The sequence below is a fragment of the Ranitomeya imitator genome, chromosome 5 (genome assembly GCF_032444005.1).
Source record: "Ranitomeya imitator isolate aRanImi1 chromosome 5, aRanImi1.pri, whole genome shotgun sequence".
NCBI lineage: Eukaryota > Metazoa > Chordata > Amphibia > Anura > Dendrobatidae > Ranitomeya > Ranitomeya imitator.
Window position 1 is genome coordinate 667,200,336 of NC_091286.1, and position 19,237 is coordinate 667,219,572.

Consider the following 19,237-nt stretch of genomic DNA (forward strand, 5'->3'; position numbering starts at 1 on the left):
TTAATATTGGCCTTTCTGCTTGTGTGCCAGTCTTGACTCCTGGGTGTGCCATCTCTCTCTCTCTCTCTCTCTCTCTCCAATTGTGGTCCATAGAAAGCCTACATTTTTTTTCCTTGATTTGGGTTCCAAAATCTACCAGAGAAAATAACTCCATCAATCATTGGTAGAAAAATATTGGCCTCTGGGCTTGTGTGCCACTCCTGATTCCTGTGTGCGTCATCTCTCACTCAGTGGCCCATAGAAAGCATATAGTTTGTTACATTTGTTTTCTAAATTCTCCCTGCAAAAATCTTTTTTTTTTTTTTGGGGGGGTTTCTAAAGTGTTCCTGAAAAAAATAAAAATAAAAAAAAAATAATAGTGTGACATTAATATTAACATTTGTGCTTCAGTGACAGTCCTGCGTGTGGGGCATCTCTCTAATTTGCAGCCACCAAAAAAAGAGTGTGTAACATTGGGCCTGATTTTCGCTGTGGTCTCACCAACCTGTAAAGGGGTAGCTAAATCATACTGAAGTTATAGCTCACCGTGTAAGTTGTGTGACTGCAACAAATAACGTTAGTTTGGTTACGTTTTTAAAACAATGAGGAAGTCTAGTGGAAGAGGTCGTGGCCGGGGGCGTTCATTGTCAGCTGGTAATGAGGGTAGTGGTAGTGGTGGAGCATCAGGTGGTCGTGGGGTAAAAAATATTGCACCTAAGTCTGGAGCTGTGGAGCCAGGTTCGTCGTCCGGCTACACAAGGCCTCGAACGCTCCCTTTTCTGGGATTAGGAAAACCGCTTTTAAAGCCGGAGCAGCAAGAGCAAGTTTTGGCTTATCTTGCTGACTCAGCCTCTAGCTCTTTTGCCTCATCTCGTGAAACTGGTAAAAGTAAAAGCAGCGCGTCGTTAGTGGATGTTCACGGTCAGGGACAAGTCACTTCCTTGTCCTCTTCAGCAAAAACAACAACAGAGAAGAATGCAGCAGGCGACACAACGGGTTACTCCATGGAGCTCTTTACACATACCGTCCCTGGCTTAGAAAGTGAAGCAGTTAACAGTCCATGCCCATTACAAATTGAATCTGACATGGAGTGCACTGACGCACAGCCACAGCCAGACTACTATGCTGGTCCTTTGACTCAGACCACAACATTGCCCTCGCAGGGTGCTGATCAAGAATCAGACCCTGATGAGACTATGTTGCCCCATCACGAACGCTATACCACCGAACGACACGGTGACACAGACGAAGTTGCGCAGGAGGTACAAGAAGAGTTATTAGATGACCCAGTTCTTGACCCCGATTGGCAGCCATTGGGGGAACAGGGTGCAGGCGGCAGCAGTTCTGAAGCAGAGGAGGAGGAGGGGCCGCAGCAGGCATCAACATCGCCACAGGTTCCATCTGCCGGGCCCGTATCTTGCCCAAAACGCGTGGCAAAGCCAAAACCTGGTGGAGGACAGCGTGGCCATCCGGTTAAAGCTCAGTCTGCAATGCCTGAAAAGGTATCCGATGCTAGAAAGAGTGCAGTCTGGCATTTTTTTAAACAACATCCAATTGATCAGCGCAAAGTCATCTGTCAAAAATGTTCTACTTCCTTAAGCAGAGGTCAGAATCTGAAAAGTCTCAATACTAGTTGCATGCATAGACATTTAACCACCATGCATTTGAAAGCTTGGACTAACTACCAAACGTCCCTTAAGGTTGTTGCACCCTCGGCCAATGAAGCTAGTCATCAACGCAACATCCCTTCCGGCAGTGTAGGACCACCATTTAGCGCACCACCTGCTGTATCTGTGCAGGTATCTTTGCCAGGCCAAAGCAGTCAGGGTCAGGGAATCACCAGTTTCGTAGTAGGAAACACTGCATCTAGGGCACCGGCGGCAACAATACCATCTCCCACCGTCTCTCAGTCTGCCATGTCCACCGGCACCCCCGCTAGTTCCACGATCTCCAGCTCTCCAGTCCAGCTCACCCTACATGAGACTATGGTTAGAAAAAGGAAATACTTAGCCTCGCATCCGCGTACACAGGGTTTGAACGCCCACATAGCTAGACTAATCTCGTTAGAGATGATGCCCTACCGGTTAGTTGAAAGCGAAGCTTTCAAAGACCTGATGGACTACGCTGTACCACGCTACGAGCTACCCAGTCGACACTTTTTTTCCAGAAAAGCCATCCCAGCCCTCCACCAGCATGTTAAAGAGCGCATCGTCCATGCACTCAGGCAATCTGTGAGCACAAAGGTGCACCTGACAACAGATGCATGGACCAGTAGGCATGGCCAGGGACGTTACGTGTCCATCACGGCACACTGGGTAAATGTGGTGGATTCAGGGTCCACAGGGGACAGCAAGTTTGGGACAGTTCTGCCTAGCCCACGGTCTAGTAAACAGTTGTCTGTAGCCGTTCGCACCCCCTCCTCCTCCTCCTCCTCGTCCTCCTGCAGAAGCAAGAGCTCGTCTACAGACCGCAGTCGCACAAACACTCCATCCGCACCTGCCACTGTTGCACACCAGGTCTCCCATTATGGGGCAGCTACTGGCATACGTCAGCAGGCTGTATTGGCTATGAAGTGTTTGGGCGACAATAGACACACCGCGGAAGTTCTGTCCGAGTTCTTGCAGCAAGAAACGCAGTCGTGGCTGGGCACTGTAGATCTTGAGGCAGGCAAGGTAGTGAGTGATAACGGAAGGAATTTCATGGCTGCCATCTCCCTTTCCCAACTGAAACACATTCCTTGCCTGGCTCACACCTTAAACCTGGTGGTGCAGTGCTTCCTGAAAAGTTATCCGGGGTTATCCGACCTGCTCCTCAAAGTGCGTGGACTTTGCGCACATATCCGCCGTTCGCCTGTACACTCCAGCCGTATGCAGACCTATCAGCGTTCTTTGAACCTTCCCCAGCATCGCCTAATCATAGACGTTGCAACAAGGTGGAACTCAACACTGCACATGCTTCAGAGACTGTGCGAACAGAGGCGGGCTGTTATGTTTTTGTGGGAGGATACACATACACGGGCAGGCAGTAGGATGGCAGACATGGAGTTGTCAGGTGTGCAGTGGTCGAAGATTCAAGACATGTGTCAAGTCCTTCAGTGTTTTGAGGAATGCACACGGCTGGTTAGTGCAGACAACGCCATAATAAGCATGAGCATCCCCCTAATGCGTCTGCTGATGCAAAGTTTGACGCACATAAAGGATCAGGCGTCTGCACCAGAGGAAGAGGAAAGCCTTGATGACAGTCAGCGATTGTCTGGTCAGGGCAGTGTACATGACGAGGTACCGGGCGAAGAGGAGGTGGAGGATGAGGAGGATGATGGGGATGAGTATATTTTTAATGAGGAAGCTTTCCCGGGGGCACGGGAAATTGGTGGCGTGGCAAGGCCGGGTTCTGGTTTTTTGAGGGACACAAGTGACGTAGATTTGCCTGCAACTGCCCCTCAACCAAGCACAACCGCAGATTTGACAACGGGAACTTTGGCCCACATGGCGGATTATGCCTTGCGTATCCTCAAAAGGGACACACGCATTACAAAAATGATGAACGATGACGATTACTGGTTGGCCTGCCTCCTTGATCCTCGCTATAAAGGCAAATTGCAAAATATTATGCCACATGAGAACTTGGAACTAATATTAGCAACAAAACAATCAACTCTTGTTGACCGTTTGCTTCTGGCATTCCCTGCACACAGCGCCCGTGATCGTTCTCACACGAGCTCCAGGGGCCAGCAGACCAGAGGTGTTAGAGGGGCAGAAATCAGAAGTGGCGTTGGCCAGAGGGGTTTTCTGACCAGGTTGTGGAGTGATTTTTCTATGACCGCAGACAGGACAGGTACTGCAGCATCAATTCAAAGTGACAGGAGACAACATTTGTCCAGTATGGTTACAAACTATTTTTCATCCCTTATCGACGTTCTCCCTCAACCGTCATTCCCATTTGATTACTGGGCATCCAAATTAGACACCTGGCCAGAATTGGCAGAATATGCATTGCAGGAGCTTGCTTGCCCGGCAGCTAGTGTCCTATCAGAAAGAGTATTCAGTGCTGCAGGTTCAATACTAACAGAAAAAAGGACTCGTCTGGCTACCCAAAATGTAGATGATCTAACCTTCATTAAAATGAACCACAACTGGATTTCAAAATCTTTTGCCCCACCCTGCCCGGCTGACACCTAGCTTTCCTATGAAAAGGTCTTGCCTGTGGACTATTCTGAATGACTTTTCCAATCTCGTAATTTTCTTCACCTGATTGTCCAGCATACGACATGTTTCCACCTCACGAAATGGCCAAACTCCCCACACGGGGCCGTGCTATCGCCACTTTGCGCTTGGACCCTTGAGAGTGCTGTTTGTCTGAAGAGGTGGGTGTGGCCGCTTTTGGTCGACGGCACTGCCACTGGGTCCCTCATAGTACAATAAAGTGTCTCTGGCGGTGGTGGTGCGCACCCAACGTCAGACACACCGTTGTAATATGAGGGGCCCTGTGCCTGTAACGCCGGCCACAAGACAGTTCCCCCCCCCAGCTCAAACAGTGCTCTACCACTAGCAAAATTATCTCTCACAGCTTCACCAATGTGTAGTCTAGCCGCTGACATCCTTCAATGCCTGGCACTGACAATACCATTGTTTTGACATTTTTGTTATGTTAGGCCTTCGAAGCCTGTCTGCGGTCCCTTCTTTCTACAACTACTACACTGACCAGGCCACTGCTGGCCGTGTTACCCTGGAACCAATTTAAAAGTGCCTACAGTCAGCCCAATTTTGTTATGTTAGGCCTTCGAAGACTGTCTGCCGTCACTCCTTCCACTAGACTTCCACTGACCATACACTGCTGCCCATGTACCCCTGGAACCAATTTAAAGTGCCTACAGCCAGCCCAATTTTGTTATGTTAGGCCTTGGAAGCCTGTCTGCGGTCACTCCTTCCACTAGACTTCCACTGACCAGACCACTGCTGCCCGTGTACCCCTGGAACCAATTTAAAAGTGCCTACAGCCAGCCCAAGTTTGTTATGTTAGGCCTTGGAAGCCTGTCTGCGGTCACTCCTTCCACTAGGCCTCCACTGACCACACCACTGCTGTCCGTGTACCCCTGGAACCAATTTAAAATTGCCTACAGCCATGTGTTATTATTTTAGGCCTTCGATGCCTGTCTGCGGTCCATTCTTTCAACTACTACTACACTGACCAGGTCACTGCTGCCCGTGTACCCCTGGAACCAATTTAAAATTGCCTACAGCCAGCCCAATTTTTTTATTTTAGGCCTTCGATGCCTGTCTGCGGTCCATTCTTTCAACTACTACTACACTGACCAGGTCACTGCTGCCCGTGTACCCCTGGAACCAATTTAAAATTGCCTACAGCCATGTGTTATTATTTTAGGCCTTCGATGCCTGTCTGCGGTCACTCCTTCCACTAGGCCTCCACTGACCACACCACTGCTGTCCGTGTACCCCTGGAACCAATTTAAAATTGCCTACAGCCATGTGTTTTTATTTTAGGCCTTCGATGCCTGTCTGCGGTCCATTCTTTCAACTACTACTACACTGACCAGGGCACTGCTGGCCGTGTACCCCTGGAACCAACATCAGAAAATATAAAAATAAGTATTTTGCTTATAAAAAAGAAAATACTGGTGAGATATCAAATGCAGACATTTTAACATTAAAAACAAACACACAACTAAAATCTGGTACAGTACTAAAAATGGCCACCAGCTACAATTACTTTCTCCTGCAAGTAGTTAACTGAAAGTTTTTTTAAATTGAAAACACACATATGGCATCCACCGAGTGTTGTCCTGTCGCGTCTTCTTTATATTATTGCCGAGAAGATGCAAAATAATGAAAATAATAAAATCATTAATTACCAAAATAATAGAGAAAGTCAACACCACATTGCAAATAAACATTCATTCCAAATAAAGAAGCAGGGCGCGTCCGAGGGTGAGTATATACCTAATAAGAATCTAATCACCCTCGGACGCGCAATGCTTATTTCCAACAGCCTTCCTTCCTAAGAATCAGCCCTTCCGTCGTGTAGAGAGACGTTGTGTTACACTCCAAGGTGTTCCCCAGGTTGCCTTTCCTGAGCTTCGATCTTCCGGCTCTCGTTTAGTAGTTCTTGGAAACTACACTGCATTAGGCCTTCAAATTGGGTATGGGGTGTAGAGAGAGGGTGTGTTACACTCCAAGGTGTTCCCCAGGTTGCCTTTCCTGAGCTTCGATATTCCGGCTCTCGTTTAGTAGTTGTCGGAAACTACACTGCATTAGGCCTTCAAATTGGGTATGGGGTGTAGAGAGAGGGTGTGTTACACTCCAAGGTGTTCCCCAGGTTGCCTTTCCTGAGCTTCGAAATTCCGGCTCTCGTTTAGTAGTTGTTGGAAACTACACTGCATTAGGCCTACAAATTTGGTATGGGGGAAACATTGGCGCATCTGCGGTCCCTCCTTCCTCTAGGCCTCCACTGACCTGTCTACTGCTGCCCGTGTTCCCCTGGAACCAATTTTAAATTGCCTACAGGCAGCCCAATTTATTATGTTAGGGCTTCGAAGCCTGTCTGCGGTCCCTCCTTCCACTAGGCCTCCACTGACCTGTCTACTGCTGCCCGTGTACCCCTTGAACCAACATCATAAAATAAAAAAAAAAGGATTTTGCTTATAAAAAAGAAAATACTGGTGAGATATCAAATGCAGACATTTTGACATTAAAAACAAACAAACAGCTAAAATCTGGTACAGTACTAAAAATGGCCACCAGCTACAATTACTTTCTCCTGCAAGTAGTTAACTGAAAGGTTTTTTAAATTGAAAACACACATATGGCATCCACCGAGTGTTGTCCTGTCGCGTCTTCTTTATATTATTGCCGATAAGATGCAAAATAATGAAAATAATAAAATCATTAATTACCAAAATAATAGAGAAAGTCAACACCACATTGCAAATAAACATTCATTCCAAATAAAGAAGCAGGGCGCGTCCGAGGGTGAGTATATACCTAATAAGAATCTAATCACCCTCGGACGCGCAATGCTTATTTCCAACAGCCTTCCTTCCTAAGAATCATCCCTTCCGTGGTGTAGAGAGACGTTGTGTTACACTCCAAGGTGTTCCCCAGGTTGCCTTTCCTGAGCTTCGATCTACCGGCTCTCGTTTAGTAGTTGTTGGAAACTACGCTGCATTAGGCCTTCAAATTGGGTATGGGGTGTAGAGAGATGGTGTGTTCCACTCCAAGGTGTTCCCCAGGTTGCCTTTCCTGAGCTTCGATCTTCCGGCTCTCGTTTAGTAGTTCTTGGAAACTACACTGCATTAGGCCTTCAAATTGGGTATGGGGTGTAGAGAGAGGGTGTGTTACACTCCAAGGTGTTCCCCAGGTTGCCTTTCCTGAGCTTCGATATTCCGGCTCTCGTTTAGTAGTTGTTGGAAACTACACTGCATTAGGCCTACAAATTTGGTATGGGGGAAACATTGGCGCATCTGCGGTCCCTCCTTCCTCTAGGCCTCCACTGACCTGTCTACTGCTGCCCGTGTTCCCCTGGAACCAATTTTAAATTGCCTACAGGCAGCCCAATTTATTATGTTAGGGCTTCGAAGCCTGTCTGCGGTCCCTCCTTCCACTAGGCCTCCACTGACCTGTCTACTGCTGCCCGTGTACCCCTTGAACCAACATCATAAAATAAAAAAAAAAGGATTTTGCTTATAAAAAAGAAAATACTGGTGAGATATCAAATGCAGACATTTTGACATTAAAAACAAACAAACAGCTAAAATCTGGTACAGTACTAAAAATGGCCACCAGCTACAATTACTTTCTCCTGCAAGTAGTTAACTGAAAGGTTTTTTAAATTGAAAACACACATATGGCATCCACCGAGTGTTGTCCTGTCGCGTCTTCTTTATATTATTGCCGATAAGATGCAAAATAATGAAAATAATAAAATCATTAATTACCAAAATAATAGAGAAAGTCAACACCACATTGCAAATAAACATTCATTCCAAATAAAGAAGCAGGGCGCGTCCGAGGGTGAGTATATACCTAGTAAGAATCTAATCACCCTCGGACGCGCAATGCTTATTTCCAACAGCCTTCCTTCCTAAGAATCATCCCTTCCGTGGTGTAGAGAGACGTTGTGTTACACTCCAAGGTGTTCCCCAGGTTGCCTTTCCTGAGCTTCGATCTACCGGCTCTCGTTTAGTAGTTGTTGGAAACTACGCTGCATTAGGCCTTCAAATTGGGTATGGGGTGTAGAGAGATGGTGTGTTCCACTCCAAGGTGTTCCCCAGGTTGCCTTTCCTGAGCTTCGATCTTCCGGCTCTCGTTTAGTAGTTCTTGGAAACTACACTGCATTAGGCCTTCAAATTGGGTATGGGGTGTAGAGAGAGGGTGTGTTACACTCCAAGGTGTTCCCCAGGTTGCCTTTCCTGAGCTTCGATATTCCGGCTCTCGTTTAGTAGTTGTCGGAAACTACACTGCATTAGGCCTTCAAATTGGGTATGGGGTGTAGAGAGAGGGTGTGTTACACTCCAAGGTGTTCCCCAGGTTGCCTTTCCTGAGCTTCGAAATTCCGGCTCTCGTTTAGTAGTTGTTGGAAACTACACTGCATTAGGCCTACAAATTTGGTATGGGGGAAACATTGGCGCATCTGCGGTCCCTCCTTCCTCTAGGCCTCCACTGACCTGTCTACTGCTGCCCGTGTTCCCCTGGAACCAATTTTAAATTGCCTACAGGCAGCCCAATTTATTATGTTAGGGCTTCGAAGCCTGTCTGCGGTCCCTCCTTCCACTAGGCCTCCACTGACCTGTCTACTGCTGCCCGTGTACCCCTTGAACCAACATCATAAAATAAAAAAAAAAGGATTTTGCTTATAAAAAAGAAAATACTGGTGAGATATCAAATGCAGACATTTTGACATTAAAAACAAACAAACAGCTAAAATCTGGTACAGTACTAAAAATGGCCACCAGCTACAATTACTTTCTCCTGCAAGTAGTTAACTGAAAGGTTTTTTAAATTGAAAACACACATATGGCATCCACCGAGTGTTGTCCTGTCGCGTCTTCTTTATATTATTGCCGATAAGATGCAAAATAATGAAAATAATAAAATCATTAATTACCAAAATAATAGAGAAAGTCAACACCACATTGCAAATAAACATTCATTCCAAATAAAGAAGCAGGGCGCGTCCGAGGGTGAGTATATACCTAATAAGAATCTAATCACCCTCGGACGCGCAATGCTTATTTCCAACAGCCTTCCTTCCTAAGAATCATCCCTTCCGTGGTGTAGAGAGACGTTGTGTTACACTCCAAGGTGTTCCCCAGGTTGCCTTTCCTGAGCTTCGATCTACCGGCTCTCGTTTAGTAGTTGTTGGAAACTACGCTGCATTAGGCCTTCAAATTGGGTATGGGGTGTAGAGAGATGGTGTGTTCCACTCCAAGGTGTTCCCCAGGTTGCCTTTCCTGAGCTTCGATCTTCCGGCTCTCGTTTAGTAGTTCTTGGAAACTACACTGCATTAGGCCTTCAAATTGGGTATGGGGTGTAGAGAGAGGGTGTGTTACACTCCAAGGTGTTCCCCAGGTTGCCTTTCCTGAGCTTCGATATTCCGGCTCTCGTTTAGTAGTTGTCGGAAACTACGCTGCATTAGGCCTACAAATTGGGTATGGGGTGTAGAGAGAGGGTGTGTTACACTCCAAGGTGTTCCCCAGGTTGCCTTTCCTGAGCTTCGATCTTCCGGCTCTCGTTTAGTAGTTCTTGGAAACTACACTGCATTAGGCCTTCAAATTGGGTATGGGGTGTAGAGAGAGGGTGTGTTACACTCCAAGGTGTTCCCCAGGTTGCCTTTCCTGAGCTTCGATCTTCCGGCTCTCGTTTAGTAGTTGTTGGAAACTACGCTGCATTAGGCCTTCAAATTGGGTATGGGGTGTAGCGAGAGGGTGTGTTACACTCCAAGGTGTTCCCCAGGTTGCCTTTCCTGAGCTTCGATCTTCCGGCTCTCGTTTAGTAGTTCTTGGAAACTACACTGCATTAGACCTTCAAATTGGGTATGGGGTGTATAGAGAGGGTGTGTTACACTCTAAGGTGTTCCCCAGGTTTCCTTGCCATTGCTTCGGTCTTCCGACTCTCGTTTAGTAGTTGTAGAAAAGTACACTGCATTAGGCCATACAAAATGGGTATGGGGTGGAGAGAGATGGTGTGTTACACTCCAAGGTGTTCCCCAGGTTGCCTTTCCTGAGCTTCTATCTTCAGGCTCTCATTAAATTGTGGTTAAATGGAACAACTGCATTTGGCGTACTAGTTGGTTTGGGGCCTACTATCGGTGTCTGCCACTCCTTGCTGTTCTCCTCCACTGAACAAAGCTGTGCCGCCTGTTTACTACGGTTGCCAATTTTGAACTGCATTTCGACTACTTACTGATTTGGCCCTACTCTCTGTGTCAGCCTCTCATTCCAGTTGTCCTCCACTGCAATGCCCCCTGGTTATTCCTGTGTTACCAATTTTGAACTGCATTTAGCCCACTTTCTTCTTTGGGCCTATATCTGTGTTTCCACTTCATCGTGCCCATTGCCCAGCCAGTGATAGATGAGTCTGCTGGTACATTGACCCATAACGCAACATTCCCCGTGCACGCTACACAACAACATTGTGACCCTGCTGAAAGTCAGGTTGCTCTTCCCGCATACCATACCACCTTACACGGGGACAAAGAGGAAGGTGCAGATGAAAGTGCAGGTTCCTTCATCAGGTGGGGGGAGGAATACTAGTTGGCGACGTCACTGGCACAGGGCCTCTCATAGTACGCAAAAGTGTTGCTGCCGGTGGGAGGCGCCCCCGCCGTGCAAACACACCGCTGTACTTTGAGGGGCCCTGTGCCAGTGCCAATGCCAACGAGTGGGCCCCCCCTGCTTGCTCAGGTTCACAGCACTTGCAAAGTTGAAATACTTACCTCTCCCTGCTCCACTGCCGTGACGTGGTCCAGATTTCCTGGGCCCACTAATTACTTGAACCAGCCCTACCCCCCACAACTTTTGCCAAATGACCCCCAATTTCAAATGCCTTCCAATTATTATAAGGTAAATTACGCTTGACAAGCTTCATTAAGAAGAATGGATGGTTTTGACATTAAAATGGGCACTCTAGGTGTTTTCCTGGCCCCCACTCACTGCCGACTATGCTGCCCCATTGACTTGCATTGGGTTTCGTGTTTCGGTCGATCCCGACTTTACGTCATAATCGGCCGATTTCACTCGACCCGACTTTGGACATAGTCGGGTTTCGCAAAACCCGGCTCGACTCTAAAAAGGTCAAGGTCGCTCAACTCTATGTATGACGTTTTGTTTGCTTGTGAAATTGCTTTTTGTGCTAAGATTGCATTTACTGGATTACTGGACTATTGTATTAGGCAGCGGTGCTTAGTCCTGCCACAATATCTTAGGGCTTTTTTATTTTCTCAGTGTTACATCAGTGTATCCCTTTTTACCATTAGTAATTTTCTCGTATTTGTCAGAAAAAAATTGTAAATTTCTCCTACCCATTGCAATGTTAAAAACAGACAGCAGAGGGACTGTACAGTCGTCTACCGTCCTTGATGTCGGTCACATCTTTCTTACTAATATATAAGTATTACAGGACCTCCTCCTTACTAATACATAACTCTTACTGGTCTTCCTCCTTACTAATTGTGGAGGCACAGCATTGTATCTTAATGAACCAGAATAATTATTTTTAGCAAGCCAGAAAGAATAGACTGTTATCTATATGTTGACTTTTGAATTTAAGCATTTCTTTCTGGCTCATCAAGCAAACAGATTTTTGTATGTGTTAGCCTGTAATAGTAACTTGTAAGCTGATCTTTCATATAACATATTGGGCTCTTATCCTTGATGGCTAATGATGTTTACTAATATGCTATTTATGCATTGTGTTAACCAGCCAGTTTAACGACTTAGAAAACAGAGGAGGAAAAACAATGTAAATCGATTAAATAATGAAGTAATGCTGCTTCTCATCTCCATTCTTACTCTTTTTGTAAATACTGAATCATGGACACTTGCTAAGTATAAAAATAGGTTACATTCCTATGTATAGTCTGACAGACAGAGAGAGGACATATCCGGGTGAAGTGTCACTGAATGCACTGCTGATAATTATATCCAATTAATATTTTCATTGAAAACTTTATTTTAGCAGGTTTACAAAGTCAACGCTTTTCGAGGTCAACATAGGACCTCTTCATCAGGACAAAAATCTAGTAGATACTTGTAGTAGATGATTTTATTTTTATGTGGTCCTTCTTTAGAAAAAAAACGCCAAACCAGGCACGTGATAATGTCAGAGTTTATCACTTTAAAAAAAGCTTAAAACGATTATAAAATCATCTTACTTATTTTAAAGATATATCCAAAAAAATGAAAGCAGCACACCTCAGTAGAGTAAACTCATGTGCAATTTAAATGCAGCATGTGCTGCTTTCATTTTTTTGGCATATATCGATTAAGGGTACATACCTGGAATGCTTTTGCACCCAATGATTGTTTTTTGTGCTGCTTTTTAACTTTCTATTTTTATTTAAAAAATAGATATGCATCTGGAGATAAAACACAATGAACTGAAATTACCAAGAAACAAACAAAATAAAATTGTGCCTTGCTGTTCTCAATACAAAAAATATGCTTGGACTTGTGTGTCTGGAAACAGACAGAAGCAATGCAAACACTGCTGCCACCAATCTGTGATGGATCGCACAGTGGAAGGGTTGTGTCGACTTCACTCACCTCTAGGGAGAGGAGGGGAGAGAAGGACCTAACAGGGTTCGGCTCTCTGGTGCCACCACTTGCCCCAGGTCAGTCAGGGAACTGCACCGAGGGCAAATAGTTGACAGAAAGGTTTCCCTTTTAGGTATGAGCTATTGAGGTGCTCCCAGGGTGGGGGATATACATCACCAGTCAAGGCTGGAGGCATATATATAAACTTCCTGGCTGTCACTATCAGAGCTCCTCACTAACAAATTACGGTATGCTGCCACCAGTTCTTCGCTATACATAAGCCCTGTCTGATAACAGACCTATGTCGGGTCAGAAACCCAAAGTAGCATATAATTGACCAACTGAGCATGCGCACATGGGGGTTCATCAATCGAGATAAAAGAGCAGCCCATGAATAATTTTCTTTAATTGCTGAAAAAGCGCACTAGAAATATACAGGTATATATTTACAAAAGCAGATAGACAGGTATACAGTCAAGAGAGAAGTACAAAGGTACGGTTTAGATAGGTTACAATTACTGTGTTATGTAGCATGTGACCACAGGGAGGCACTGATGGATCACAGGTCTAAATCTTAGTTACGTGGTTCCGCTGTCCATGTCAGCTAATGGTTCTCCTGCCAGTAGAAAAACATGAGCTCAAAATGAGGAGCTGCCTCTTTTCTCCTAGGCTGCTGCTCCCTCCCATATTATTTGCCCAGTCCTGGGCTGGCCCACCTCCCTCCTCTCATATTTGAGAGTATGGTTTTCCAGGCCAGAACCGTGAATATCCATAATGTCATGTCTCTGGATGGGAATTCCTTTCCACGTCCTGAGCTGCACAGAGTTAACCTTGCTGGCCTCCTTTTGGTTTGGGGAGGGCTATATTAACCCGCTGTCCTGTGGGAGGTTTGGTAGCACAAAGAAAAGATGATGCTGAGGTCGAGCAAGTACCGTATCAAAACACTTTATTAATAATCTTTTAAAAACTAGAACACAAGTGAAAGGGAGGTGATACATAAATGGCAACACCTATGAGGACATTGTAAAAAATAGCAGGAGGCACATGCCCAGGAGACGCTAGTCTAACCAAATTAATAACCCCAAACAGGAGATACACTAGTGGTGCACAAAATAATAATAAACTAATAATAATAATTGGTAGGAAGCTTATGTGCAGGCAGAGGTCAAGAACAAATAACTTGCGACCACCATAATAGATACATCTTAGAACCAGTGTGACAGTGTTGTAATAATAGTGGTACAAACAAAGTCGCAAATCAGACCATGGTATGACTTAAACCGCCGCACAAAGTTACCCACCGCAAGGTAGACACCAATCCTGGGGATGAGCCTCCGCCCCTGTGGGAGGTTTGTCAGCAATAGTTCTGCCCTCGGCTGAGCAGCTAAACTTGCTATACCTTTGTATACCATTTGTTCCTGTGTGCTTGGCTAGTGTATGATCCGGCTTGTCCCTCGTTCTGTGTTTCATGCTCTCTTATTCTGAACCTCTGCTATTTCTCTGGTTCGGATCTCTGACTTGCTCTCTGACTACTCTCCTTGTCTGTGCCTATAGTTCCTGCATTCCTGCCTGGCTTCTCTGTTTTCAGCTTATATTTGAGCATTCTTTAGTCTGTACCCTTGGATACTGCGCTGCCCTCTGGCTATTGAACCTAGCTTGTCTGACCGCTCTCTTTCTCCCCGGCACGGAGCTTACCTCCATCTCCAGCCACTTCCCCTTTGATCTTGTGTCTCAGGTCCTGTTAGTGAAGCTCGCTCTCTGCAGCAGCCATATGCTTATATTAGTTAATGCTGTCTCCCCATTCACTCCCCCTAGCGTTCATTCCCTGGACACAATCTGTGTGTCCGTCACACAAAACTTTCCGCCCAAAGCTCTAAACAAGTCGGCACTGGCGTCACTGGATTCCGCTGGATTCTGTTCGGAGAGACCAAGTACGACTACTATATTTAATTCCTGGTAGCTATGCTTTGTGACTTAACCCTGCTGTTCTGTTGGTCAAAAATGACCGACTTTGAACTTCAATATTCTTTAAAATATTCAAGATGCGGCTCTGAAACCCGTGGCCGACCGACCCATCCTCATTTAAGTCAATCAACCACAAGTTTCAGAACCGCATCTTGAACACCCCAAAAAATACCAAAGTTCAAAATAGGTCTCCCCACACCGAACAGAACAGCAGGGTTAATAACACAGAGTTCTAGGGGTGGCTGGATATTATGGATTCATAGGGAAAGGAATGCTGATTCTGATTATGTGCTTCTTTAGGCTCAGAGATATTGCATTCTGCTATTATAGGTCATTTTCCAGATTCAATACCTCAGAGCCTTGCTGTGACCTGTGGTGCTTGAGTTAGACAAAATAATCCAGTTTGGCTGGTCCTGCAACAATGAATTGTCTTGTTGAATCCCAAAGGTGAGGGGCTGAGTTTGGTAGCAAGTATTTTGAGCCACAGCATCTGATAAAGAATTCCATCACATAGAAAAATGATATCAAGTAGATATAAAAGATGCTGCCTGGCTAATCCACCTCTCTCCTCGCTACTCCCCTGCTTCTCCCCTCTGCAAATCCGTCCGCTGGCTCCCAATTCCCCAACGAATCCAGTTCAAACTACTAATACTGATCTATAAAGCCAAATCCCTATATCTCTGAACTTATCTCCCAATATCTTCCCTCACGTAATCTCCGTTCCTCCCAAGACCTCCTACTCCCCTCCACACTTATTTGTTCCTCACACAACCACCTCCAAGATTTCTCCTGAATATCCCCCATCCTCTGGAATTCCATGCCTCAACACGTCCAACTATCCAACACCCTCGGATCCTTCAGACTGAACCTGAAAACCCATCTTTTCAACAAAGCCTACAGCCTGCAATAACCATTCTGCTGCCTCGCCATTGCCAGAGCCGCCGCCTCGCCATTGCCAGAGCCACCGCATCACCAGAGCCACCGCCTTGCCATCATCGCCGCCTCGCCCCCTACCTTCTGCCTCTTCCCCACTATCCCATAGAATGTAAGTCCGCAAGGACAGTGTCCTCTCCCTTCTGTACCATTCTGTCACTTATACATATTAGTCCGTAAAACCTTTACCAGAACACATTCAATAGCTGATATCACCCTTTGCGTGATACCATTCTGTCACTGTAAACTTGTTTACTGTGAATTATATCTATAACTCTGTATGTAACCCCTTTCTCATGTACAGCACCATGGAATTAATGGTGCTATATAAACAAATAATAATAATAATAATAATATAATTTACCCATATCTCACACCTCCCCCTTTGGAGGGAGCTAGGGGGCATCACATTCCTGTGTTTTCCTGATCGCACACCTGTAATCTCTCCTTGCTGGGATAGCCCATTAGCATTGCCATGGTCGCGGCCCCTTTTGTGGTGAATAGAGAAGTGGTACTGCTGGAGCCCCAGGCTCCAATGCAGCAACCTCCCATTCATCTTGCAGACCGTGTCCAACCAGCTGAGGGGGTTGTGGTCCATCTCCACGATGAAGAGGTGCCCGTATAAGTATGGCTGCAGATGCTGCAGGGCCCATACAATTGCCAGGCATTCCTTTTCCATCAGAAAGTAGGCTACCTCTCTTCGCAAGAGCTTCCTGCTCAGATGCAGGATGGGATGCTCATGGCCTGCTGTGCTGACCTGGCTGAGCACGACACCAAAGCCAAAGTCACTGGCGTCAGTCTGTTCTATAAACAGTCACCCAAAGTCGGCAGATTGCAGTACTGGAGAGCTGGAGAGAGCGGTTTTGAGAATCTGAAAAGCAGTCTCACAGGTGACTGAGCAGTCTACCGCAAGCGGCAGCTTTGTCTTGGTGAGGTCCATCAGGGGCTTGGCCAGGGCAGGGTTTTATAGTGTGGGCAAAACCTCCCACAGTACCCAGAGGTCCGGAGGAAGGACATCACATGTTTCTTGGTCCTGGGGGTGGGCCAGGATGGGATGGCATCCACTTTCCCAGACTCTGGCTTCAGAACCCATGGTGTCCCAGGTAGAGGACCTTGTTCATGCCCATCTGGCACTTTTCCGGCTTTATAATCAAACCTTCCCTGTGGATCTGCCTAAGCACCTGGTTCAGATGCTTTTAGGTAATCCGCCAATGTGGGACTGAAGATGGCAATATCATCCAGGTACGCAGCTGCATACCCTTCAAGTCCCTGAAGCAGCGTGTTGACCATCCACTGAAAAGTGGCAGTGGAATTCTTTATGCCAAATGGCATCATGGTGGACTCGTACAGTCCACATGGGGTGATAAATGCTGAGCACTCCCAGGTTTCGTGGGTCAGAGGGATCTGCCAATATCCTCAGCTCAGATCAATGATGGTCAGGTACTTAGCTCTGGACATGCGCTGCTGGATGCCTGGATCACCCCCAGCATCAGCATCTCCTGGCCCATCTGCTGCTCCACCTCGAGAGAGACCTGATATGCTGACTGCCGGATCGGGAGGTGATCCCCATTGTCCACGTGATGGACAACCAACTTGGTCCTTCCAGGAAGACTGTTGAACAGCTCCCAGAGGGGCATAGAGTAACCGCCAGCTGAGACCATTGGTCCTCAGAGAGCTGGTGGCCAACCACTATGTCCTCAATGGATCCACCTGCCGTGGTTTGGGTGAGCAGATCCAGGAGAGTTTGGGCCTCTGCTTCCTCGGGAAGGTGGTACACAAGGATGATGCAGGCCTCGTGCTCCTGATGGGCCTTCATCATGTTCACATGGAAGGCCTTCCTCCTCTCAAACCTGCTATTTGCCTATCGGGAGGCTCCACAGGCCTCAACGGGGTTTTCCCCCTTCGAGCTTCCGTATGGGTGGCGTGTATGAGGGCCCCTTGCTCTGGTGAAAGAATCATGGAAACTAGACTTGGCCACCCCTGGAGTGTCGGTCATTGAGTACTTTGTGCGCTTTCGGGACAAAATGATGGCCGTGTCGCGGCTAGTATAGGACAATATGGCCCAGGCTCCGGCTGACTAGAAGCGCTGGTATGACCAGAACACTTGTGAAAGGACCTATCATGTGTGTCAGAAAGTGAGGTTTTCCAGATAGGTTTGCAACGACGCTAGTATATGTTTTTTTAACCTTTGTCAGGCCCTATGGATCAACAAAATGGACGCCCACAAGCTGCCATTTTGCTGAACTAACTGAAAGAAAATTACAAAAAAAAATTGCATTCAGAATAACATAATTTTTTTGTAAAATTCGAGTATATGTCAACCCCTATCAAATAAATTTGCCTAATTCTTCTTGGGGCCTGTGCACGTGTTGCAGATTTGTCACAAAACCTGAAGAGTTTCTGATGCCATCCAAGTGAATGAAAATTCTGATGTCTCATGCACAAATTACTCAGATATCACTCATACTAATGAGGGAGAAAAATCTGTAACAAAAACGCATGCAAAAAAAAGGCATAAAAAACACAATAAAAGCGCGCATACAGTACGCTGTGTTTTTCCTGCCAAGAGATGTAAAAATGGTGCATAAATAATAATCGTGTGCAGTACACTTAATGTATTACTTCCTATACATGAATATACAGATTTGCCATATGCCTTCAACAAAAACAGAAAAAAAATATTGCTAAATGGATAAATCTTCCAATGCAAAAAATATTATTATTTATTTGCTAAAAAACTAAGACCATAACAAATGGTCAACACATATTTAGAATCCAGAAACTAAATACTAAACTTTAATCACCTGGTTCGAAATTCATTTCTGGAAAATCTTATGGGTCCAATTAATGATAAAATGTGACCGTACAACGGCTCTCTGAGATGGCTCAAGTACAAAGAACCAGTTAGAATATCAGTAATAATCCTAGATTTTCTGTTTGCATTTTGTTTTGTGCTTTCCTCCTAAGCATATTCTGTTTTCACACTTCTGCTCAATTAAAAAAAACATCTGATAATCCAACAGGTCCATGTTGCCTTCTTATAAAGCAACATGCAACATGTATACTATAAAAAAATAATGTGGATACACTTACCTTTTGAATGTTACTGCTCATGAACATATAAATGACCCTACGTAAATCTACCTTATCGAGGTAAGTAGATGGAATGAATTTCTAAGTAGGGTTGAGCGAAACGGGTCGAACATTTTCAAAAGTCGCCGACTTTTGGCTAAGTCGGGGTTTCATGAAACCCGATCCGACCCCTGTGCGGGGTCGGCCATGCGGTACGCGACTTTCGCGCCAAAGTCGCGTTTCAATGACGCGAAAAGCGCCATTTCTCAGCCAATGAAGGTAAACGCAGAGTGTGGGCAGCGTGATGACATAGGTCCTGGTCCCCACCATCTTAGAGAAGGGCATTGCAGTGATTGGCTTGCTGTCTGCGACGTCACAGGGGCTATAAAGAGGTGTTCCCGCCGACCGCCATCTTACTGCTGCTGATCTGAGCTTAGGGAGAGGTTGCTGCCGCTTCGTCAGAAGCAGGGATAGCGTTAGGCAGGGTCCATTAACCACAAAACCGCTTGTGCTGCAGCG

At 46.0% G+C, this 19,237-nt stretch overlaps 1 protein-coding gene across 1 annotated transcript in view; it reads right to left on the bottom strand.

Moving 5' to 3' along the window:
- Positions 1 to 18,814, bottom strand: part of LOC138638734 (uncharacterized) — a 60,224-nt gene extending 41,410 nt beyond the window's left edge. The window contains exon 1 of the mRNA XM_069728276.1: positions 18,740 to 18,814. The gene's annotated coding sequence lies outside the window, so the exon portion shown is untranslated. The remainder of the gene's footprint in view (positions 1 to 18,739) is intronic.
- Between the last annotated feature and the right edge of the window lie 423 nt (positions 18,815 to 19,237).